Genomic DNA, 26,076 nt, shown 5'->3' with positions numbered 1-26,076 from the left:
GAACTGGTCTAACTTGTTTTATTTTACTGTAACTTATTTATTGTATTGAGGAGACGGAAGACCTATTCTGAAACTCAGAAGTTCAAGTTCAGAACAGAGACCTTGACAGTCTGACGCTTTAGAAAGGAACATTGCTTTGTGTATCTTGACCTGCAAGATGCTTACTTCAAGGTCTGAATCACATTTTCAGACTGAAGGTATCTTTGTTTCTGCAGAGATTAAGTACCTTTGTAGAGACTCTGCTGTTTTTGTGCAAGACCTGAAATGTGGAGGTTTTCTGACAACAAATGCACTAAAACAAACAAACAAAAAAGAAGAATTACATTTAATAGTGTAATGAAGAGCTTTGCAAAATCTTCTTTCTGGAAGCACATATTGGTTATAGGGATCAGTCTTAATTCCATGTACTTATTTTAAATTAATAATGATTAGTTCCTCTTTTCTTGGATAAGTATTTCATGTCAGTGATCTCAAGGACCAGGGTTTTTGGTTGAACTTTAGATTCAGTGTATATATATATCTTCTTATAGCTTCTTATCTAAGAAGCTCTAGCAGATTTTAAGAATGCTGCATCAGCCACCAAATAAGGTAACCAAAGGCTTACCTTTGTAATTACAATTAAATAATTATAAACTATAGGACACAGTGGAAAGAGGAAAATGAATGAAAGGTGAAGAAAGAGGAGACGTGCTCAGGAATCAGTAATCTACTTGGAGCATTAGAAAGAAATGGCAACTAAACTAGCAAGACATACTTAAGAATCCTCAATCAGTTTAAATGATTCTGTTTTCTCCAGCGTGAAAACATAATCCATACCTTAACCTGACCATTGTGTTAGTGGTGAACCTCCAGACAAATTTAGCCTCTGTTATCTTTCCCTAAGGATATCCCTAAGGATACCCAAGAAAGGGAAGAGATCTGGATCCTTGTGGCTGATTCTTTATATATGAATAGGATGTGTATATATATATATATATTTACATCCTCCTCCCCCACATTTTTCTGTGATCTGTCATCCTCTGAAAGAAACCTTTATTTTCTAAGGCAATGGATTTTGTTTAAGCCAAGGCTGCCTATCTTTGTCCCAATGTATGTGCTAGTTCTTCTTACACTTTTCTCAGGCAAGCTGTTTCTTTTTAAATTGCCAGGATGAGGCCTTTCAGGAAGAATCCTTGTTTGTCCATATGACAACAAAGTGAACTAGAAATCAGCTGTTTCAACAGATTGTCTTGCTGGATAGCTAACCATGTGGGAAGCTGTTTGTCTGCTGAACTGGAGCCACCGTGGATTAACATAGCTGTCTTACTTTCTTCAGAATGCCTCTATTCCAATCATCTGCAGGCTGCACATCTAGCTGCCATTTAGATCTTCATTCTGAAATCCACCAAGCCTTACTGATAAAGTGGTGCTGCTTTTGGAGGAGACCTTTTTTCAATCTTTAGTTGACTTTGGATCCTGTGATTTTTCTTCAAATACCTCATGCTTTGTGTTCATAAAAACCATCACTTTAAAACAGAACATCAACAGAGAATGAAAGATCACTTACCATCTGAGGAAACAGTACCTCCTCAAATTATTTCTCCATTTGTAAATTCACAACTTTTCCTCCTTCCCCTTGGAGATTTCAAAGCCGAGCTGGGTGGTGGTCTGGTTTGTTCTGTGAATCTCTGAGAGACCAGGGACTTGCATTTGTTTGCTATATGTATTTCTGAAACAACACACGCCTATAGACCTTGCACTATGAGTACTCAAATAGGCAAAATATTTTGGAGTAGAAATTACGGAATGAATAACCATTTTTTTTATTTTGCTGCAGGATTGACTATAAATGAGAAAGAAAAGGAAAGCGCATAATTCTCCAAAGCTAGAAGAGATCCTCTGGGCTGTTTAAGAGCTTGTCTCATGTCATATGCTCTAGTATAGTGGAGTGATATTAACTGAAAGAGGTCGGCATATGCTCCAGCTAATCATGGTTGTCACTTGAGCTCTCATAATGCTGTTATAAGCTACTTTGATTTAGCGTATCGTAAAGATACACTCTGAGTTTCTCTGTAGGCCATGCAGTCACTGACACAATTCAGAGAATGTATTTAAACAATTCCTATAGCTTCTTAAAGCAAAGCAAGCTCAGGATTGTTTAATTATGCTTTCGTTTGCAGTTTAATGTTGTGCCCTAAATAATTTATTTCTTTCAGAATGGAATATTTAAAAGCAAGTGACAAGGGCAAGTTTGTTCTCCTCATAAATCCCTCTAATTGCTTCCATAACATATAGAACATGTATTGAATTCTGTATTAAAGAAGAAACAGAATGCATTTGAATCCTCACTTATATAAATTATGATGTTTTGGGTATATAAATAAATTTGTATCTGCAAATATGAGCTGTTTATTTTGTAAACAATTACATGTAAATACAGTAATTCACTATTCAGGATAAGGAAGAAAAAAGCTGTTTCACCATGACTGCTACTCTCCTATGAGTAACAAAAGAAATGAAAAACAAACAAACAAACAAACAAAAAAAACATAATTATATAGAATACAGTGTAGAATAGATGTTAATTGAATTATGAAAATGTGAAGCATTTCTGTGAAGCATTTTATGTGAAGCAACTGAGAGAGGAGTAATGTTCTTGCAATGAAGGCAAGGTTGACTTCTTGTTGTTTGTTTTGTTTTCCTGTGTATTTTTAGCATGATACAGTGATACATTCAGTGATACATTCTGAGGGAGACCTCGGAGCACTTAATGGCCTGAAGATACGTTTCCTCCTGAAATAAACTCATGTTCAGCAGAAGTCTTAAAGTTCAAAGCTCCTAGAGCAAAGCTTTTAAAGTTCAGACGCTTAAGTATAAATTAATGTCTATTTATGCATTGTTCTGTTTAATTATATTCACATCTTCACCATAGCATTCCCTCAGTTGCCTGCTGTACAATCACGTACGTGGAACTTTAGAGAAGCACATTGTCTAATTCTTGAAGCTGCAATTAAGTCATCCATTTTAAGTTCATAGTCAAAATATTTCCTTTCACTTTATTTATTTATCTATTTATTTCTTTATCTATTTATGTATTTATTTTACTTGCCCAGGCTATGCAGAAAAAATATTAAAGCTCAGGGTAATATCATAATTATAATGACATGACACATGTTTAAGAAGATATGAGTCTTCAGTATTTGAAAATGTTCAAGATAAATGAATGAGAGAGACAAAAACTAAAAACTGCGTCTGGGGGAATCATACTTTGGAATGCACTTATTTAATTGATAAATAAGAAATTTGTTTCAGGCAAAAAAAATTGTGAGTAGGAGCCAAAAAATAGAAGCACAAATATGCTAGACGTACCAGAAAGAAAGAGGAAATAAATAAATAAATAGATAGATAAAAATAGGAAAAAAAAAAATGCCAGAGATATTTGCATTTTATCCACATATTTTAGTTGTTTAATTTCTTAACAAAATCATTATAAACATATATTTTCAGATGATTTAAAGCTTTCTCTGAATGGATCAGATTTTTGGTTTTACGGGTTATTTTACTGTAGAGGAAAGGGACTGACTTGTAGCAGATGGAATCTGTTGGAATTTCCTGTAATTATTTTCAAAATCTGCTGCAAACCTTTAAGCAAAATGAAGAAAGCTAAAGTTTTCAAAATATTCCTATATAATGTATTACCTGAAAGAGAAGTCTTTTGTTAGTGTTGTATCTATTGGTAAAGGACCTTCATATCACTGAGGATCTTGTTATATATTTAGAATATATATTGATATAACATATATTCATTTAATGATTTTGTTAAAAACTTGTTTTTCTCTTCATTGATTTTGTCATAGAGTAATAAAAAAATGTGAAGATTATTTTGGAAATCTGTGATTTAAAGCCTTATTCTATAAAAGATTTCAAAGGATAATAGAGATGTGATCTACCCATTTAGTCTAGACTAGGTTTAAAATATAAGATTTTCTGCACTTATACTAAATTGCTGATTTGGAAAGGACTAAACGGTGAGATCCATATTGGTACTTGGTTTGAAAAACAAGCATGTAGCTGGAATTGCATCTGCTGCAAACTTTAAATCTTGTTATTACTGATTGTTATTTGGAGATAGACAGCAGATTTTGTTGATGAAACTAGTGTTCATTGACAGTGTTCACTGTTTTAAAGATTGCTGCTGCTCAGCAAAGTTTGTTCTAAGGAAGTATTTTTGCATAGGATTCAGTGATCCTTGACAGTATTTAGAGAGTGAAAAAGTAATCCTTATCATACGGGCTGCCTTGCTATGATGGGAAAGTGACTGCTTAATGCATCGTATCATGTATTTTTCTTTTTTTTTTCTTTTTTTTTTTTTTCTGTATAAGATGTATAAATGTTGCCGCATCATCAATCCTTTGCCTCATAATTTTTCTTCATCAGCTAATTTCTGAAACTCTGTCCACCAGGTTCAGTAACTCAGCAATATGATGTTCTGAATTACTAGTTCACTGAAGCATTTTGCAAAGATTGCCTAGTATTATGACAAGTTTTACAAGACTTGAGCTAAACATACAGTGGCAAGCTAGATAAGTCAACAATTCCCAGCTTTGGTCATTGTCAGCGGTCCATCATCTGAAGCACTTACGTGAATTTCTAATAAAGTAAAATTTATTATTTATCTCACTGCAGCTGTACTGATTGTCTAAAGAGAGTTTAAGGAGCGAAGAATTAGTACAAAGAGGTTAGAAGACAGAGATTGGCTTACATTATTTGGTAAAACTGTAACAATGTGTCATGTTTGAAAAGTAGATTATTTATTTGCTTTCCATTCTATAATCAAGAAACGCACATTTTGAGTAGACAGTCTTCTATATTTTTGTATCTGTACTTATACAGCATAGTAGCATGTGGTTTGAAATGCTGTGCCATGTTGACATGTTTCATTGATCCCTAGTGATAAATAAGTTTTCTGAAGAGCTGCATATCAGTTGTATGCACTAAGCTTGGGAGAGAATACTGATCTTCCTTCATTAAATTAGTTACATTTGAGTGTTCTTATACTTCCAAGTAATATAGTCTTTTACATATTGCCTTATATATACCTGATTTTTCCAGGGAGTGTCACAAATGCACTCACTGTTCCTTAATGTTATATTTTGCATTTGGAGCTCAAATTTAGCTGACAAATGTGAAAAAGCACATGTTGCCAGAGAGCTTTCAAGAGACAGGCTGTGAAGTCTAAAGAACATAGGTTATTCCAGCTAAGGTTGGCACTGACTTCTGCTAAAAGTTTTTCTCCTAGCATAAAGTTTTTAAACTTGTACCTGCAGAATATAGGTTATCATACTTCTGATACAGATACTTATTTTCCAGTTTTATAGGGATGGAAGTATTACTTTTATTTTTCTCATTTTCTTCTAGTCACATTCTGAAGCACTGAAACACACAAAATTAGAGTTACATTAACGTTGCACCACTTTGTTTATTTGAATACTCTGATTGGAGGGGCATGTGAACAACAGAAGGACATGTTAAAGATCATAGAATCACAAAATAGTAGCATAATAGAATGGTTTGGGTTGCAAGGGGCCACAAAGATCATCTGGTTCCATTCGCCTGCCATGTACAGGGTTGTCACCAGATCCAGGCTGCTCAGGGCCTCATCAAACATGGCCTTGAGCACCTATAGGGATGAGGCATCCACACTTATCTGGAGAACCTGTTCCAGTGCCTCTCCACTCTGCCTAACATCCAAAATAAATCTCCCCTCATCTAGTTTAAAGCCATTCCAACTTGTCCTTTCGCTGTCTGTCCATGTTGGGTCGTACCCCCCTTCCCCACCCCTACCCCGCTTATTGAGCTTTCTTTAAATACCGGAGGAGCCCAATGAAGTCTCTCCAGAATCTGCTGTTCTTCAAGCTGAACAAGCCTAGCTGCCTCAACCTTTCTTCCTAAGAGTGATCCAGCCCTCTAATCATCCATGTGGCCCTCTGGACCTGCTCCAACATCTCTGTATCTCCACTTCTCCACATTTAAGCATTCATCTCAGTGGCATGACTATCTTGACATGGAATTTGAACTATTTAAATTAGAAGGATTACTACGGAGGGTTTCACACAGTTCTTACAGAAGTCAGTGGAAAAAAATCCTGCTGTCTCTCTTAGCAATGTTTTAGAGCATTCTGGGCTCTGATGTCCTTCTCACCAAATGTCTTTATAAATAATCAGATTTTATTTTCCTCTGATAAGCATCTGGGTTTGTTGTGGAGAATCTTACTTTATTTCCAACAGTTAGCTACACAAGTTTCTGCCACTCATATTGACATGCCTGTGCAATACAGATTGAAATTCAGACTGATGGCATTTATTGTCCATGAGATCTAAAAAGAGGAGGTGGCAAATAAGACTGTGTGTCTGAACTGTATTTAAAGAGGAAAAAGTGCTAAAATACACTGCTACCTACTTTTGATTGATGAGTTAGTTTATTTTAAAGACAGATTAAGTAGCTGAATTTCAGCAGAGCAATGATGTGTGTTTCAAAACAAAGCACCATCTCCCTAAACTACTTATTAAAAAAAAAAAATAAAAACAACAAAACAATAGACTTAGTTCAATTTGTTAGTAGGGCAACAAAGAAACCTTCCCAGCTAAAATCAAAAGAAACATCCCAGGCATCAACAAACATCAACTGGCTCTGAAGCCTGATAACTAGAAATTTAAGTTTACCCACGGTGACAAAGACTTATGGTTCTGTTGCCTTGATGTGTTATTTGTGGAGTCAACAGAAAGCAATGTAATGAAATATTGTAGGTGAAAGAAATAAGGACTAATTCAGGCAATTTTTATTAGCTCTTTTGTTGTATGATATAAATTTGTGTGGGGATTGAAAATAGAAAATGCAAAATACCGAATATAATTTGTTTCATGCCTCCCCATAAGGTACAGAGCAAAATGTAGATACTATTACATTTTCATTTAAATTGCACCTCTAGGGTCATTTCTTCAAATCCTCATTAAACTCATTCAGAGTGGATTTCTTTTTAACCAAGGTCAGGATGATTGTATTGCAAATCTTTGGACACCGTGAGTGGGAATTCATAAATCCTGACATTGGGCACCAAGGTTGCTCTTGCCCTACATTTAATAAGGAGAGGAAGTAAGATTAAGAAAAAAAAAAAAAGAAAGAAAAAAAAAAGCAAGCTGCTTTCCCTGATGGTGTTAAATGGAAAATCTAACTTTGCTGGGATTGTAAAATAAGGCTTTTTCTTTAAGCAGGTCACAATGCACTGATGATGTCTCCTGTGATATTCATCATTTATATTTCTAGTAAGCTGGTGTGTAACCTGTAATCACTTGTCAGTTTTCCCTTTCCATGGCCTGTTAGTGTTAAGTGCACGCTAGTGAAAATATATCATAAATTACTTTTACATGAAAAATATGAACAGTCAATAGAATGGTTAATTTAAGAAATAGATGTATAATTAACAGAATGTTTTTTCTTATCCATCATAAATCAGATTGTGCACCCTACTGAGTAGCTGTGACTTATTTTTGATACTGCATTTAACTTGTCAAGAAAATCTGTTGCTTTTAATTACAGAGAAATTATTTAAATTAAATATTTAAGTAGCCAGTATGAACATTTGTAGAGGTGTTTTTGTGATGATGACATATTATGTTTCGAAATAAAGAATAAAAAAATCATACTGTAAGCTCATATAGTCATATCATCCAGGATTACTGACCAATTTCTCTTACTGATTTGGTTATTCTCAGGGAATACAACACTGACACAAAAATAAATAAATATAGTGTATAGCTAATGATTTGAGGTAGTTACATAACTGTAGTGAAGGCAACTTTTAGTTCTGTTTTCCATGAGGACATAAACATCTTAAGATTACTGTCTTACTGTTTGTTGCAGTCCTTCATTGTTTCTACTTAGCGGATTTTAATCTGTCACATTTGAGGATGACTTTTCTCAGATTTGAAGCCTTATTTTCAGAATGAATCAAATGGCTAATGAAATAAATTCCTTAAAAGTGAACAATATCATAAAAGCACTTAGGAGTGGTGATGCTGGATTGTTTCCTGCTATTTAAGCATATAAAATCTCAAGAGGGTCTTTTCAAATACAGAATTCTTCCTGGTAGACTTCATTGTATGTTCAACCTGGACAAAAGACTTTGTTTTCTGGAGACAAACTTTAGCTCCCTTACTTTATGTGTAGCTGCAGTTGGCAGAATATATTTTATCTCTAAAAGATTTATTTTAGCTATCTCAAGGACATTTCTGTGTCTCCCTAGGAAACCATGAAGTTCATCTTTTCTGTTTCCTTCCCTCAGTGATCTGTTGTCTCCAGATTTTTGTGCAATCTATTAATTGTTCCTTACACAGTTGAAAGAGGTGGTGGTGAATGTTTTATGAACAGGATGGTGGGACCTCTTCCACTTCCTCTTCCCCGTTTTCTTTCCTTTTCTTTTGTTGGTTGTTCAGTAATTCCTTAGCACGAGGGAAAACTTTATGTAAAAGAAGTGACATTGCAACAGGCATTCTAGAGCCAGCCCTCCATGGGGCTCTGTCCCACTCCTCTCTAAACATTAAGGGATGGCCACATGCATTCAGTCAGCTAATCTGCAAATGTTTTCTCATCTTAGCCAGAACCTATTAAACAGGTTCTTTATAGTGTTTTGTTTGCCGTAAGATTAATCCCTTCTATTACACTACAATTGTTGTAGTGATCAAACAGCATCAAACTCAATACAAAAAGTGAAAAGCTGACATAGTTGTATGTAGCAGGCTTGTGATTTCAGAGGATCTGGCATCCTGTGCCGAACAATTCAGTTTAGTTTCTTGAAGCAGACCTGGCAGTTTTCCTTAAAATTGTTATGCATGTATTTTAAAATGAGGAAGAAATAATATAAAATACAAGTGGTTTGTTTGTTAGTTTTTCCAACAAAAAGCATGAGCAGAACAATCACTATCCAGCATATTATACTAACATTTGCAGAAGTTGCTATTGCTTATTGACTTTACAAATCTAACTCTATGAACTTTAATACAGTATGGTTGAGGCATGTATTAGGCCCTAAGCTATTCAGGACCCTTAGCACCTAACTGGATATAAGTCCAAGTCAAAATCAGGAAACTAGTGATACTGAACGGCATGTGAGCTCTTCTTGGAGAGAAGTTGAACAAATATATAGCAAAATAAACAGACGAACAAATAAAAAGAAGTACTAAATAATGAAGTGTAATTTCTTTAATGTAAGTACAAGAGACAGTCTTAACATTATGTTTAAAACCTTAATTAACCAGTTATATTTTGTGTGTTATAAACATATACATACACAGTGTATATGCCATTTTTCAGAGAAGGTAGCAGAAAAAAAATAGTTAAAAATTTACCTTGTTTTAAGAGATCTCCAGTAACAGGGAACTTCACTTAATTCTCCTTCAGTAAAATAATTACACTTTGATCATAAATGCATAGTAAACCTGTTGATTGCTTATATATAAATATTTTTTATGGTTTTTGAACATAGATTTTCTTTGCTACCTTTAGTATGTAACAAACATACACACAGCAATCATGAGATTCCAAAGGAGGGTGGGCAAGGAAGAATGTTAGAGTGTTTATCATACAGCTGTGCCAAAAGTAAAGGCTCAATGAATGAGATGGAGATTAAAGCCAGTAGTCTGAGCCTGTATTCAATCACTGCAGTCACTCTGTTTGCCTCCTGCATGCTGATGAAGTGTCATGAATGGTCCCATGTACTTTTATTCCAATATATTTCAGGCAGTAGTGATTATTGCTTGTACTCAGCTAAAGCTTGAAATAGCTGGCAAACTCGTGCTTAGCAACTGAAGGCCTCATCTTCTCTCCCTTGGGACCACTAACTCAAAAATGTGTTACTTCTTTTAAAAGGTGAAGTTAGGAGTAGGAGATACTTTACATTCATTGCTTTCCTTGATAATTTAAAGAAGAAACCACATACTGAAGCCTACAAATGATTCTGTTCCATAAATAATTATTGACTGATTTATGAAGACCAAATCCAGTTTCTTTTATCACATATTAAACTGTTCTATGGTTGAACTACATGGGAATTTTTACAAAGCCTTTGTATGTGCTGAGAGAAAATAAGCACTCTCTTCAAAAAAAAAAAAAAAAAAAAAAAACATTCTCTTACTATATTTTGATAAAATCCTTTGGAAGACATTTAGTATTAAATCATTTCATTTTGTGCTTCTATTAAGTGCTTATACTATGGTTTGTATTTTTTTGTGAGCTCAATCTTAAAAGGAAAATGAGGGCACTTTTGTTAAAAACATGACAAAATGCAGAGCATGTTTTGAGTTGTAGACCTTCAGCATGTACACTGAAGAATTCATTTAAAAATGCAGCAATATTATTCTAGTGTGAATTATATGCTGCTCTGTAGGTTTCTATTTTTGGTTACCACAAGATGGCAAAAGCAATGAGCACACAAATGCAAGGATGAGTGAGTTTCATAATAACGCGTTCCGCATTCACACTTTATGCACATCAAGAGAGAATCCAGGCACAGCAGGGGTGACAATCACTCCAACAGTCTTTTGAAATCAAAGTACTTCCCTGAGAATGTCTTTCCAGTGCTAATTGCACTCTTCTATTGCGGGTCTTATATTGTGCAAAGTAAAATGTTTATACTGTCACAGGATACAACTCCATCACTCGGGCAATGGAAGGTAAAAACTAATCAGGTTATTAAATAAACGTATTTTCTTCCACGTCTTGCTTCTTTTGCGTTTAGGGTTGAAATATCAAAGTCTGTGTCCTTTGTCACCAAGGGACTTTGCAAAGATGCTGTTTTTTCACCAATCCCAAGGAAGTCTCTCCACTCAAGAGAGCTGTTACAGTGTAGGAAGGGTTGGTTGCCTAGATATCGACATTTTTTTTTCCTGCTGTTTTTCTGTTGTTCTGTTCTGATTACACAGTAACTACTATCAGTGATTTATTTTTTTTTCCTGATAAGAAGACGAAAAAGCTTAAAATACAATTCCTATACAGAGTATTATAAGATAGGATATGGCGTGCATGCACATGTTTATGTGCATAACATTGTATAAAAAATCTCAATAATCAATATATGAAACTCATTGTGTTGGAGATAATGTATAATACCAGTCAAGCAATCTTTTTATGAAAGAGTAGAAAAAAGTTTCTAATTTTTTGTCATGTTCCTGACTACACAGAGGTTTATCTAAAGGGTTAAGCAGTCAGTCTGTTCTTGATCATTATTTCTTGTCTTTACTTTTAGAGTTGATAAAAGGGTAATTGGTAGAAAGGATTGTCAGATGTAAGTGGAACTGGGAATCTATTAAATATTCATTGTTGAAAACACAGCCAGATTTCCCCTTCCTTGTCATTCAAAGGCCTGGTTCTTCACTGCTTTGTGTTTGTATAGCCATTTGCAACTGGACACATTTCATGACTGTTTTAGTCTTGCTGTTCTGAATGAGAAAATATTAGTTACTAGCAATGTACACATTTTTGTAGATCAGTTTTATGAGAGCCATGTATACATGTCAACCTGATGCAATATTTATACATCAAAACACCCTTTCCTGATCTATAAATTTAATGTATTATTTACTCTTCTCTCCTAGAAGATGTCATTTATAATCTGTTTATCCATACACATATATCCACAAATGTGTGTGTGCATGCATACATTCTCTCCATATATGTGTATATATATATTTGCTATTTAAGCAGTAATTTTACTTGCATATTCTGGCCGAATACTGCTGCAGATTTGGTTCTGTTGTCAAACACTAGTACACCATCTCTGCAGTTTTTGAGTGTGGAATGTTTACTAACAATTTTGAACTACAGACAATTTCCATTATATATTATACATAATTATACAATGTATGCCCTATTTCTATACTACATGCAATTTTATACTGTTTTAAGAAGGTTTGTATGGTCAGAAGTAGTTTATGTATATTCTTTACTCTGATTAAGGTCTCGGTATTGTTGCTATTTGTTTTTTTAGTAGCGATCAACTTCATTTGAAAAAGGATACCAGAATTCAGAATAGATACCAGAATCCCAATTAAAGGGATTTTAATAAGTTTATCTCATATCAACAAGGCAATGCTGTTATTGTAAATTGATATTTATATATGAAATCAGGGAGTGACAGATAACAGAAGCCGTCTACTTGAAACTGCAAGAATACAAGTGGTGATCCAGGTGCACATATTTAAAACATTTAAATCATCAAAAGCCATAACCAAGACACTATGTACTGGTGGATTCCCACAATGTACGCTAGTATGTATTAGTATGTTTCTTGAACAATTAATCATTTAATCATTGAATGATTCAGTTAAGAGTTCATCTAGTCCAAAAACAGCACGTGTGGTAGACAGTTGAGAAATTGGGACTTTTATCATGTACCTCAACAAGGAAACGAGCTGTGATGCAGGGGATGCAATGGGGGCTCAAATTGAAGCACTCATGCTAGCAGGAGCCTTTTATGGTGTTACACTTAAAATCTGTTTTGTTGTAGTAGCTCAATACTGCTGAAAATCAATTTGATGATTTACAGCTTGATGAATAATAATCTGTAATTGTAGAACTTTGAGAATTTAGGAGTGCTGTTGATTAGTAAACCTTAAAATATCCCAAATAATCAGAAGGATAATATAATCTTTTTTTATAACAAGGGAATAAGTTAAAAAACTTTTAAGAATCTTTACCAGAACTCTACATCACTACATGAAACAGAATTGAAGTTGCGTACTCCCAGTATAAGGTTTAACATCATTGCTATGTTATGGTCTTCTGTACTAAAAAATTATATTACAGTGTGAGTTTCACTGCAACTTGTAGATGTATTCTGAAACCTTCTGTCTTGTTGCTTTTTGTTTGATTTTAATCATTCAAGTATCTTTTGTATGATTTTCATAAATACTCTAAATTGTGAAGTTATTTTTCAGTCACTTCTAAATAGTGATCTTATCTCTTTGGATAACATGAATGGTTGTTAAAGTAGAGCTTTAACTTGGATAAGACTTCATTTGATGAATATCAGAATCACGGCTATTCAGGTTGCTAAAGGTCTGGTGCTGGGAGTGGGCAGATTTCCTCATTATTCTGTTGAGTTTCTGTCTGTGAAGTTAGTAATACAACTTTAATTGATTTTATTGGGAGTGAGATTAGTCATTGTGCAAAGATCCATGTTGTACAGAAGAGGTACAACTGTTTTCGCGTAAGACTAGTGTAAGGTTGTAGTTGTTTAATTACTATTATGGAGGTGTATTTCCACTGAAATTAGTGCTGTATCCTCCTTTGAACAAGAGCAATACAGTTAGTCAAGCAGAAAAGATACATGGTGACATCAGAAACTGAATCCTAGAATTTTGACTGCCATTCCTCTTTTAAACCAAGACCATATGATTGACATTTAATACATTTCTTCCTCTTAATGATAACATGGTCACTATTTTTGTTTGTTTGTTTGTTTGTTTTTTGTATAATACCAGGTGTACGTTTCTTTTACAGTGAGTTTAAGTGATGTTTCCATGTTAATTCAAAAACAACTGTCTCCCTCTGCTGTTATCCTCCCCAGCATGAGACTAAAATACAAATGTTTGTGTGCATAAACACAGACACACAAATAACGTAATTTGTATTTACAGCTGTGATTAATCATTCAGTTCACTACTCTTTGTTGCCCCTCAGGTAACATATGCTGTAATGGCCTATTTTCTCTGGAGATACCTTACGTAGTCCTGGGCTGGATGATAGGATTTGTCTTATTGTTGTAACGACTGTCCCTTTAACATCCACTGTATAAGTTCAGATTACCTATATCTAATTAAAATAACTTTATTTTATTTGAACCTAATACATTTTGGATTTGAAGCATTTAGAGAAAAGGTTATATGGCCTTTCAGAAACCCTTTTTTAATGAAATATTTATTGCCAGCTTTCCTGTTCTGATTCATATCAGCTTATCCTCAGGTTTCATTCAAACTGTTATATTGCTATTGGGAAAATTAAAATAAGAAGGGCAGACCATAAGTGGTCAACGTGGCCATGTATATCTCATATATGTTAGTGGACTGCTTGATATCATTCACTTTTTATTATATCTGGTGGGTGCAAACATTCATTCAATGAATCTCTATTTGCTGCTTTCCTACTTACCTCTGTGGGAACATTCTCTTGTCTATGAATTTTAGACATTTGTCTGCCTGCGCACAAGTACGACAGAAACACTAACCAGAATCACTGACCTAAACAAGTAAGTATATTCACACACACACACACACACAAAAAAAAAAAAAAAAAAAAAAAAAAAAAAGTTAATGCTTCTCAATAATGTTAGCAATTCTCCTTCAGAATTTCCTCGGCATTTTCACTAAGTACACTAAGCAGGAGTTGATGATGCTAAGGTCTCTTTAGCTTGACAGCCTTTGTGTTGTCCTCTGCACCAGAGAACTCTGGGTCAGTGCTAGTTCAGTGTGACTTGTGAAGCTTCTCAAGTCTCAAGTCCTCTCAGATTTTCTTATTGGAGGCTTAGCTGATAGAAGGTGAAATATATCTGGTGGTTTGTAATAAAATCGCTTCCAAATTGGAGGGGATAATTTGGTGCCATCTGCCAGATGCAGCCAGAACACTGAGATTTTTACTACACTTGATAGTCTGGTGTTAAAGTTCTAGCAAGCAGGTGAGAAAAAGCAGTGCAAAGAACAGCCAATTTGACTCAGACCTGACATTCTTTTACATATGGCGTTCCCTTAGAGATCAGTGAGAATTCTTCTTACATAGGTAGTTTCTACTTTGAAAATGTTCTTTGATTTGGACTAAAGTTCACATATTGAAAAATAAAAATATTGCATCTATTGATATGGTATTGTAAAGAGTGTTTGTGGTCTACATGGAAATTGTGGTCAATGGCTCAGTGCCCAAGTGGAGTCTGGTGATTACTTCCTCATGGATTCGTACTGGAACTGGTGCTATTTAACATCATTGTAAGTGACATGGACAGTGGGATCAAGTGCACCCTCAGCAAATTTGCAGATGACACCAAGCTGACTGGTGCAGCTGACTTGCTAGAGGGAAGGAATGCGGTCCAGAGGGACCTGGACAGGCTAGAGGTGGACCCATGCCAACCTCATGAAGTTCAACAAGGCCAAGAACAAGGTCCTTCACCTGGGCTGGGGCAATCCCAAGCACAAATACGGGTTGGGCAGAGAATGGGTTGAGAGCAGCCCTGAGGAGAAGGAGTTGGGGGTATTGGTTGATGGAAGACTCAGTGTGAGCTGGCATAGTATGCTTGCAGCCCAGAAGGCAAACTGTATCCTGGATTGCATCAAGAGAAGCCTGACCAGCAGATCAAGGAAGGTTATTCTGCTCTGATGAGACCCAACTTAGAATACTGTGTCCATTCTGGGGACTAGGAAACAATGAGCATTGAGAGGGCCACATAGATGATCAGAGGGCACCTCCTCTACAGAGGCAGTCTGAGAGAATTGGGGCTCTTCAGCCTGGAGAAGCTTCCAGTACCTGAAGGGAGCCTACAGGAAAGCTGCAGAGGAACATTTTATAAGGGCATGTAGCAACAGGACGAGAGGAAATGGTTTTAAACTGGAAGAGGGTAGATTTAGACTAGATACCAGGAAGAAATTATTCACTGTGAGACTGGTGTGGACACAGGTTGCCCAGTGAGGTTGCGGATACCCCTCCCCCAGAAGTGTTCAAGGCCAGGCTGGATGGGGCTTTGAGTATAACAAAAGTGCTTCTATTTTATGATAAATGTAAGAAGCCATGCATTTCTAAGCATCTTCATCTTGAAGGTCGTATAGTACAATATATTCTTCTTTGAATTGTCAGTGCACATTTGTGTGTTTACCCATGTACATACTTTGTGTGTTTAGAAAACTGTTAGCTACAGTGTATGCTGTCTTGGAAGCCTTATCACAGGATGGTTCACCATGGGTGACAGTAAATTTCATTCATCAAAATGCAGAGTGAAACAGTGACAGGCCTCATTTTAGTTTCTTTTTATTAAAGACCTTGATCTGAGGAAGTATTATTTATAAGGCATTCATTGAGAAATTGATAACATACTTTAACTTTTATTAGCTAGTAAAACTGATAAGCAGTACATAAAAGATATGGACTTTGTTATAGAAGGAATAATAAAAAAAAGGTTAACAAAGTTTTTTAAAAGGTTATCAGCGTAAAGACTTTTTAACACTGCTTTCTGTCATATGAACTCATACCTTGATGTTTTGCTTCTGCCAATAACTTTTTCTATTTCAGATCTGCTAAGTCTTGCATATACAAACACAGAATGTGTCTGCACACTTCAAATGCTTATATCTTTTCAGTATCTTGAGATTAATTCTTCATCTGATATAAATGTATGAAACATCACATTTGAGCAGTAGTCCCTCTGTATAGTGTAGAGGTGAAAAACTGGATGAATGTGCAGTATAAGTGTGCAGTGACTAAACATTTCTTTAAATTGAAGACATTGTGGCTTATAAATCGAGTATCTCTAGAAGTGTAAATCTCCAATCTAAAGTGCTTTCCTGGTTTTTAAAGGTACTTGAGTTGACTCTCATCTGTGTTCACTGTGCTGTTTTTGACCAGCCTTGGATATATGTAAAGAAGGTAAAAACCTCATCCTTTCACCCTTCTCAGAATTGGGCAGAGGAGAATCTTATCCCATAAATGGTTATCTTCGTGGAAGACTAGAAACATGGATATAAAAATCATGGATCTCGTCCATAAAAACTTTTAGTTTCAGCATGCACCTGTTTCATAAGCCATTTTAAGCACACGGATAAAAATGTTTAAGGCAGCAGTCTAACTGGCCCAGAAAGAAAGTCATTCCTCCTAGTCTGTGGAACAGCTGAGAATAATAGCCAGCACACTCACGCTTCTCTGTCACATTTGCCTAAAGCACTATTCCCAGACAAACCTTTAAAATAAAAGTAATCACTCAAATTCATCACTTAGAGTCTGTCAGATTCACTTCCTCTACTTGGTGTTAAGTCTGGTATTGTCTTATAGGAAGGATATATTTAGCATACTGCATCTATATTTTTTACATTTTTAAGACAATGTGATCATCTAAAACCCTGTGATCTACCTGGGACTTATGATTAGGGATTTCTTTTAGCTGCCACATAGGCCTTGTAGTTCATAAAATCTAGTCATGTATTCATAGTACCTAAATTAAGGGCTTCATTGCTCTATGCAGTAAACACAGAGATGCTGGTACCACTGAGGAACATTACAGTGTTTTGGTGAGCTCAGTAATGAAACTCTGAGAGCTTACCAAAAAGAAATAGCAGACACAGCAGTTACATGCTATTATGTCCTGGTCCTTATGTGCTTGATTTGAGAATTCATGGTACCACATAGATTAACTGAACCTATACATCATGAACATATTTTATAGTCACTGCAGAGACAGAAACAGTCCATGAGGTGGCTGCAAATTGTGTCTGCTGAAGCTCTGGACCTGAGGATACTTTGTTTGCTCAAGGCTCTCAGCATCAAGCCCAGATTTGGGTTTATCTGTAGTACTTCTAATTGATGTCACATACTATTCAGTGAAATTATTACTTCTTAGGTATAGTGAGAAATTCAACATTTTTAAAATTTGTTTCCTTCTTGGATGTGTGTGCCAGGCTACTTTTACCTCTCTTTTTCAGTGTTCACTTTTTCAATATTTTGAAATATTATTATAAAATAATTATTATATGTATGTATATATATATATATATATATAAAACACTATAAAGTAAGTTTTTTCTTTCCCAGAAGTTATATGTGAGCTATTGCACCTGTTTTCTCAGAAAGTGCAGTACTGCACAGCACAAAACCTTATGAGAATATGTTTTGGATGGTGAATGTTAATGGACTCATTCCATGGAAAAAATGGCAGAAGAATGACAGTGAGTCCAAGGTAAGCATGTCACGCACATTGCCAAAAACAAACAAACAAACAAACAAACAAAAAAGAGGAAGAGAAAGAAAATGCCCAGGAATGAAAAGCTTTTTTTAGGGTTAAAAAAACAGTGTAGGTGACTCCAGTTTAAATGTGGTTTAGCAGCTGAAATCAAAACCTGCTGCAGAATCTGGGATTTAATTTGAATTTTCAGCCCTAGGAGCACCTTCTTCTCCTACAATTCCAATTGGAATTGTAATTCCAGTTAATAACACAAGGAAATATTTCCTCCTTTGTGTCACAATACCATCCTTGGAAAGGAAATCACTTCTTGTCTCATATGCTTTTGCAAAAAGGGAAAAGTAGTTGTCACAGACAATAGTAAAAATAGACAAGTTTATTTTAAGGAAATGGAATCTTCTAAGAATGCAATGGACAATTAGTGTGTCCATGACAGAAAAATTACATCATTAAATTTTTGATGCATTCACAGGTGTTAGTTAGCAGATTTTACATGTCTATAAGTCGGATGTGGCTAGGTAATAGTTGTTTTCATCTCTGCATTTTGGCCTTCTTATTTTCAAACTTGCTGCAGGTGTAGAGTAGTCAAAGAATCATAGTTTGACTTGAGTTGGACAGGGGATCATCCAGTCTCAACTCTCCAGCCATGGACAGGGCTGCCACCCATTAGGTCAGGCTGCACATCCAAGAAGGAAACAAATTTTAACAATGTTGAATTTCTCACTATACCTAAGAAGTAATAATTTCACTGAATAATATGTGCCATCAATTAGAAGTACTACCCATCTAGCCTGGCCTTGAACACCTCCAGAGCACAGTTCTTGTTGTGTAGGAGCTGCTTTCCTGTCTAATCTGATGTTTGGGTTTATTATTTCTATAGTAGTTTAAGGACTAAGAAATATGATTTAAAGCAATAAAATTTCAGTGTATAGATCTGTCTTTCCCATATGAAGTGTACTGGACCAAATTTTACCTCAAGTCTGCTGTGGAGCCTGTGATCTTGTAGTAAATATCTTCATACTGGTAAGCAGGGCACTTATGAGATGGCATTTTAAAGTCTGTTATGTGTAAATAGTTCTCATGTTATTTTGAAATGGAAAACACAGTTCACCTGTACTGCTACATTATGTCTACCTGATACGTGACTTTATCTGCATGTTCCTTCAAACTGATTTTATGCTCCCTGCAGTGACATATTTTGCTAACACAACAGACTTGTTCCTTCCTGACGTACAGCTTCTGGCTCCAACAAATGTCAGTAGCTTTTTAGACAATCTTGTGCTTTTTATTCCTGTCTTTCTCAAGAGAAATATCAGCATCTCTCCAAAAACAGTTTCCCCCCTGTGGCTATTCTGTTTGTTTTGTAAACAGTCTAGGTTTATTTTACATGTAGAAGCTGGTAAAACATTCTTCTTACTTTGTTTTTTTGTTTCTCTTTTCTTAACAGTTCTAAGTATTTTAGGGAAATAATAAGAATGAAAACTATTTCTTAACTTATGCAAATAAGCATAGCTGTGTTTAATTCATGCAATTATTTCCTTTTTTTTTAACTAATTGAGTTCTCCAAAACCAATTAACTGAACCATCTTGAGCAAGAGGGAAGAGGAGGCCCTTTGAGCTGTAGGTTCTCCTTGAAGGAGCTTTGTGTTGCTGATTTTTTGCTTCAGACTGGCCTACACAGTGCAAAAAGTTCTGTAAGGAGGAAGGACTTAAATGCATTGTCTTTTCTGCTTATCTTTCATAGCACTGGTTATATGTTTTCCTTATTTGTAGTCTTCTTTTAATTCACTATCCAAGAAGAAACACAGAAACTTGATGCAAACCCCCCCAAATTACTTGTGGATTAGGAGATTATTTCTGTAACATTTATGAAAGAAGTACCGGCATTGATGGGATTCATTTGGTTGTTTTCTTTGTGAATCTGTGTTAAAGACATTTCTCAAACCTAGAAGCTGTGGTCTGTCACTGAAGTGAGGAGTGCCAGGGTTACAGGTTTTACTGGTGCTACAGCCTGAAGTGTTTCCAGCCTCTGTGCTGGGATCAGCGAGACTCTCTTCAGGAGATTCAGCTTTGCAGGACTCCACAACGAGGCCCAGACAGGGCCTCAGACAGGAGTAAGGCAACAAGGGGCACTGGTGTAGTTGCAGACCCAGGACCATGCACCTCCCCTACGACAGTGACTGACTGAGACCAGGCTGAGATACGGGCCTGTGGGTGGGCTGGGCTTGAGGGCCCATGGCAGGGTGAGGAAAAGCTGTGAGGAGGTGGAGACCAGACTTACTGTGGCTTTTGTGGGACAAATGCTGATGGCCACATGGCTGATGTGAGGTCCTCAGCCTTGGGCAGAGTGAGGAGCCCCAGTGAGCGAACCTATTGCAGCCCTCAGGGCCCTGAAATTAAGTTTCTGGAATATTTTCCTTTTTTCTTTCTTTGTTGTAATACGCGGCATCTGCTGGTTTTGATATGAGACTGTATGGGAATCTGAGGAGTGAGATTGCCATGTACTAAAACCACTGTTCAACCCTTTTCTGGCCTAGAATTCCACTTGGTGTCAATTCCTTATGAAGACTAGTTCGGAATCTTGTCCTTTATGTTTACAACTTTTATGAAGTTTGGTTTTGCATATATATTTTTTTCTTTGTGTTAAATTGTTAACAGTATGATACTAAGCAATTGCATTCAACAGCAGTATCAGGTTCAGTAAGTTAGAACATTAGTCTTGTCTAGAAAAAAATGAAATTTCGAAATGGGTCCTTGAATCTCCGAAATTATTATTATTATTATTTTTCCCAATGCAACTATTTAGGAGGAGATAATCTATCTTAATTAAAATTTACTGCTCATCTCAGAATGGAAGGGCTGAAAGCTATTTTGCAATCTTCTTAATGTCTGTCCTGTTTATGTGCTTGAGATGGCTAAGTGGTAGTCTGAAAATTGCAGTAAGATTAGTGATTACTAAAGGGACAGAATGTTCACTGTTGTTGCAGTGAAACTCTGAAAAAACTTAAAGTTACTCCCTTAAAAGGAGAAGACATTCATCGTATTTTTCTCATGTTATTCATAAGATTTTCTTAACTGCATTCTATAATGATTTTTGCTTTGTAGAATGAGCACTAAAAACATGCTGTGATACCAATGCTGTTTTTATACAACTAAAACCCAGAATAATTCCCTTTAAGACTGTGGAATTACAGCAGTCACATGGCAAGGATGATTCCAGCCAAGTATAGCTCTCAACCAGAAGCAAAGCAAATGGGAAATTGTAAAAAAATCTGCCTACCACTTTTTGATTTACTGAGTACCTGTATGTTGCACTGGCAAATCAATATTATCCAAATAAGTGACTTTTTGTTTATGTGACAATGGCATCTGTCTTGTTTTCTATTGATGGCATATATATAACCATATATATATAACTAAAGAAGTGTTTTAAAAAAGTTGTTTAACTGTAGAGGCATGAAGAGTTGCTGTGTAATCTGTTCAACAGCCACAGTATGTTTCAATCGAAAGATTTGGATTCTACAAGATCCTAAATGACATGCTAAGCATCTTGGTGGCAGATGCTTTCAGTGCCAGAAACTTTAGTAATGTAAGATGGAAACATATGAATACATTTTATTAGAAACAAACAAACAAAAAAAATAAAACAATAACAAAAAAAAAAACCAACAATAACAACAACAAAAAAAAAGCTTGTCTATTGCATATGTTAAAAATGAAACAAGGTTCTTATTTGAGAGTTGTTTTGAAATTGTGCTCGTTCATTTGAGTAGTTGTTCCCATGCTGAGATATAGAAGCTTAGCCAATTCTGGTTTGTTGCTTCACATTAAGTAACATTTTTTTTCAGCAGCTTTGTTTAAGTTGATCTTTCTCATTTTATACTAAATGAATTTCTACAAATTTTGCTGTTGAGTAAAAGTGAATGGCATTCTGTGGGGCAAATCAGTCCTTTGTTGTAATCTTTCTTGTTCTGAACCAAAATTGGAAAAGAAAAGGTAATAGGAATGTCTGAAATTGAATGATGTTTAAGTCAAAAGATCTTGTTGCAGAACATCTTCACTGAGGAAGGATACATAATTTTTAAAAAAGTTCTGCTAAATACACACTTAAAATGATCAAAATATGTTGAAATATTTGACATGCAGGTTAATGTCAGATCATAAATTATGCTATATACTTAAGTTCCCCTTTGTTTCAGTGAGAACTGCTGATATTCAGCTCTGCTCAAGAGTTAGCATGACTTTGTTGTCAGAAAGCCTTCAATATTTAATAGAAAGCTACTGAATGTGTTCCTATGATCTGATTTTGAAACAACTCCTGCATTGTGTTCTCTGACAAAAGAGTATCTGAATCTAGCCAAGATTTTTAATAACATCTAACTTTATGCATTTTAAACTAAAAGAGCTTGTGTTGCTAGGCATCAAATTTATGATGCATGGAAAAAAAAAATTATTCACTGGAACTGCAATATAACCCTGTATATACAATTTAAGAGATTTTCTGGATGAACATGAAATCTGAAACCCTGGAAAGACCTATATACTTAGATCAAGTTTTATTGCCATTCAGTTCACAGATATTATGAGCTCATCATCTGATTTTATTTACTTAAAAGATTTTGGGGAAAAGTTTTCAGCTTTCCAGCATGAATAAATTTAAAATTCATAATATCTATAGCTTGCTTACTAAAATGAACGCAAATTAGATTTTATTTGCTGTTAGAGAACTGACGTATTTTCCTCCTTAAAACAATAGCAAAGAAATAGCTAGACACTTTTTTTTTTTTAAGTAAAAGGATTATTATAACTTTGAAATAATCTTTGTTCTTTGTTTTGATACATAAAGTAGTTTTCAAAAGACATTTTCCTGGAAAATAAACAAACAACCTTACAGACTATTCAGCGAATCTAAGTTCACTGGTGGTGCTTGTCTTTTTATTTCCCCTCAAGATTGTTTCATTCGGGTTGGATAGAGGTGAATTTGTTTGTGTACTGTGAGTACATCTATAGGATCTACTAAAAATATTGGCCTTTTTTCATTAATGTCCTTTAAAGAGGTCATTGTGCCAACTTCCATGAAAATGGAAGGTACCCTAATTCTTGAAACTGCCTTTAGAAGAAGTATATTCCTTCTGTTCCTTCTCTTTAAACCTTATATTTCTAGATAAAATTCTTAAAAAATAAAAGTAACATTCAGATCACATATGCAACGTTATCCTGAATGTTTACTTTCTACTTATTGAGAAACAGAGAAGACCTCCAGATAAACCCAGATACTCTGAAGGTGGGCCTCCATAAATTTGTCTTTCGCTTTTCATGCTTTACAGCCATCTAAAGCCAAGTAACAGTAGATGTAAAATATATTCTTGCAATCTTTGCAACCTGTGACACAGTGACAAGGAAGTACTTACATCACATTAAGTGGGAAGATTTGCTGCAGATCTGCAATAACTTCTATTTTTCTTCTGCAGTAGGAACGAGAATGACAACAGATAAGTGATTTATTTACATATTTATCTTTAAAATCTATAAAATATCTCAAGAATCTCTCTAGTATTCCATTATATTTTAATAGCTGCACGAAGTTCCTTGAAAGGCAATGTAACATTATCTTTGTAGTCTAGTCTCATTTTAGGTACCCAAGATTTCCAGGTTCTTAAAAAAAAAAAAAAAAAAAAGAGGTTACTGTGCCTGAAAGGAATCATCATCTTTAAAAAGGAGCATAAATAGCCATCTGAAAATAATAAAACAAAACAAAACAAAACAAAAAAACAAAAACACAAATGTCCCAGGTATTTTAAAATGAATCTTTGTCTAACTAAAACTGGACAGGTTCAAAAGCAGAAAATATTGTCTGTGGACATGTTTATCAACACTCACTGCTTGCATTCCCTAAAATTTATCACTGAAGCATAAAGCTTCAGTGTTGTTTTTATTTTGAGTGTAGTTCTTATTAACCTTCACCATGCTTGTCCCTTTCCTATGAAATTGGGTTTTATAGAATGAATTACCTAGATTATATGATTTAAATTATCTTTTAATGAAAATAACAATAGTATAAAGACTTCCAGATAGGGGAGAATAAGATAGCCCATTCTCTCAGGAGCACTTACTCGTATCATATTTGCACTTTCCATTTTTCTTTGGTTTCCATTCAATTTCTATTCTCAATGCAGAACCTTAAGCGTGATGTTCAGATGCCTAAGGGGTCATGTTCTAAATGCATCTCTGATCGTGTCTTTTTTTCTTGATCTACTAAGACAGCTTCATTCCTTGGGAGGGATGCATATCTTGCAATCCTGAATGAAATGTATTAGCAATGGGTGAAAGTTAATGCTTTTTTTCTCAGCTCAGGATTTCTCAGTGTATGGATTTCCCCTGCCTGCATTTGAAGAATCACATGCTACTTCCTTGCTTGTTAAACCGTTGCTTTCTAACCCAAGATTTCTGAAAAAAATAGCATATAACAAAGTAAAAATCCCCTCATCAGTATGTTTATCCTAAGATGTTTTTGTTAATAGTGTGGGTGGAAAAGAGTAGAAAGCTAACGAAAGTCAGGATTGACTTAGCTGGTAAGTCTGATTGCCAGTAACCATTAAAATATTACAGTGATTTTGACTGTTGAATATCTTGTCTATATTTCTGAAGGCCTTAATATCTATAACCTCTATATATTTGCATGAATTTTTAGAGCACTTCATTCTATAATCACCTTTATGATCCTTGCTTTTACCACATTGTACATTCACTGTAATGTAGGAGTTACAGCAACATGAAATTTAGGTAGCTTAGCATTGAACAAGTACCAGCACTGTTGACAGCCTACAGTGTTTTAGTATTCTGAAAATTTCAGAACTATAACCATAAAAAAAGAAAACATTGAAGGCTGATTCTGAGAAGAATAGAAAAAAATACAGTACAAAGAAATATCATTAGACTTGTAGATGTTAATTAAACACTGCTGACATGTGTTTCACTATTTTTTCAATTCAAGTTAATGCAGATTTAAAATTCCTGTTTTTTTCTCTCATTATTTTTCAGAAGTTCAACACAATGAAAAAAATTCACTTTGAATATTCTTTAAACTGTATATTAAAAATACAATATTGGTTTTATTTCAATATCAGTATTTTATGAAAAGAGAATATAGTTCATGGCTTGCAAACGTATTTTTGCATATATTTCTTTGAAATGTTACAACTGATTGCTTAAAAGACAGAATCCAACAGAAATGCTGTTTAGTAGTACAGTATGTATGCAAAAATTATAGTTAAAGGTGATGGCTGGTTTTTTTTTTTTTCAGTCTTACTAAGCACTGAAATTCTGTAACATATCTTTCTTGCTTGTAAAATGATAGTATTTTTCTACATTATTAGCATAATGCTTATATGCCATTTTAATTGTAGTATTTTCACTTCTTTTACTTTTGACTAAGAGTCCATGAGAACAAATTTTTGTAACTTTTTGTTTTTATTTTTTTGGTCCCTCACATTATGGTCCAGGCTGTAGGATGGGTTTTCATAATATTCAGGAACACACTGAAGAAGTCAGTTAAATGCAGTCAGTGGTGCTGAGCGAACGAGGCTCTGCCAATTTACTGTCATATGCAGAATAGTTAAATTGTAAGTTTAGCGAAAGACAGGGGGTTTGCTACTTCAAAACTGAGTCAGGTAGAGCATGAGTTGCTAAGACCCTATGCAAAGCAAGAGCCAAAGAGCCTGACAAAATTGGGCATTCTTTGATGCACCTGGTCTTTCAGGAATAACACATGAAGCAATTAAGACTAAATCATACTCATGAATATGGAGAAGGCCTTTAAATATTGTCTGGTTTTGTTTTCCATATACTTAATCGTTTTTTTGTAAATACATGAAGAGCATGCAATTTAAATTTAGTGGCTGTAAAAGTAGATTGTTCCTTTACTCAGCAGACATAAGTAACCTGTGTGACCTCAACTCTCTGGCTTTTATGGAACAATAATCATTTTCTGACAGAGCCAGTTTGCAGGGTTTTCATATGTCCACCACAAAGAAAAATTGTATGTCATTTCAGTTTTATTATATCCATCAGCTGGCTGCCATTTATTGTTGAGTGTCTGTGGTGACGTAGGGCCA

At 35.1% G+C, this 26,076-nt stretch overlaps 1 protein-coding gene across 7 annotated transcripts in view; it reads left to right on the top strand.

Annotated features, from left to right (window-relative positions):
* Positions 1 to 26,076, top strand: part of TAFA5 (TAFA chemokine like family member 5) — a 442,754-nt gene that overhangs the window by 199,552 nt on the left and 217,126 nt on the right. The gene's annotated exons all lie outside the window — the stretch shown is intronic.

The sequence above is a fragment of the Tympanuchus pallidicinctus genome, unplaced genomic scaffold, assembly GCF_026119805.1.
Source record: "Tympanuchus pallidicinctus isolate F22 unplaced genomic scaffold, pur_lepc_1.0 scaffold8, whole genome shotgun sequence".
Lineage (NCBI taxonomy): Eukaryota > Metazoa > Chordata > Aves > Galliformes > Phasianidae > Tympanuchus > Tympanuchus pallidicinctus.
This window is presented reverse-complemented; position numbering and strand designations above follow the sequence as displayed.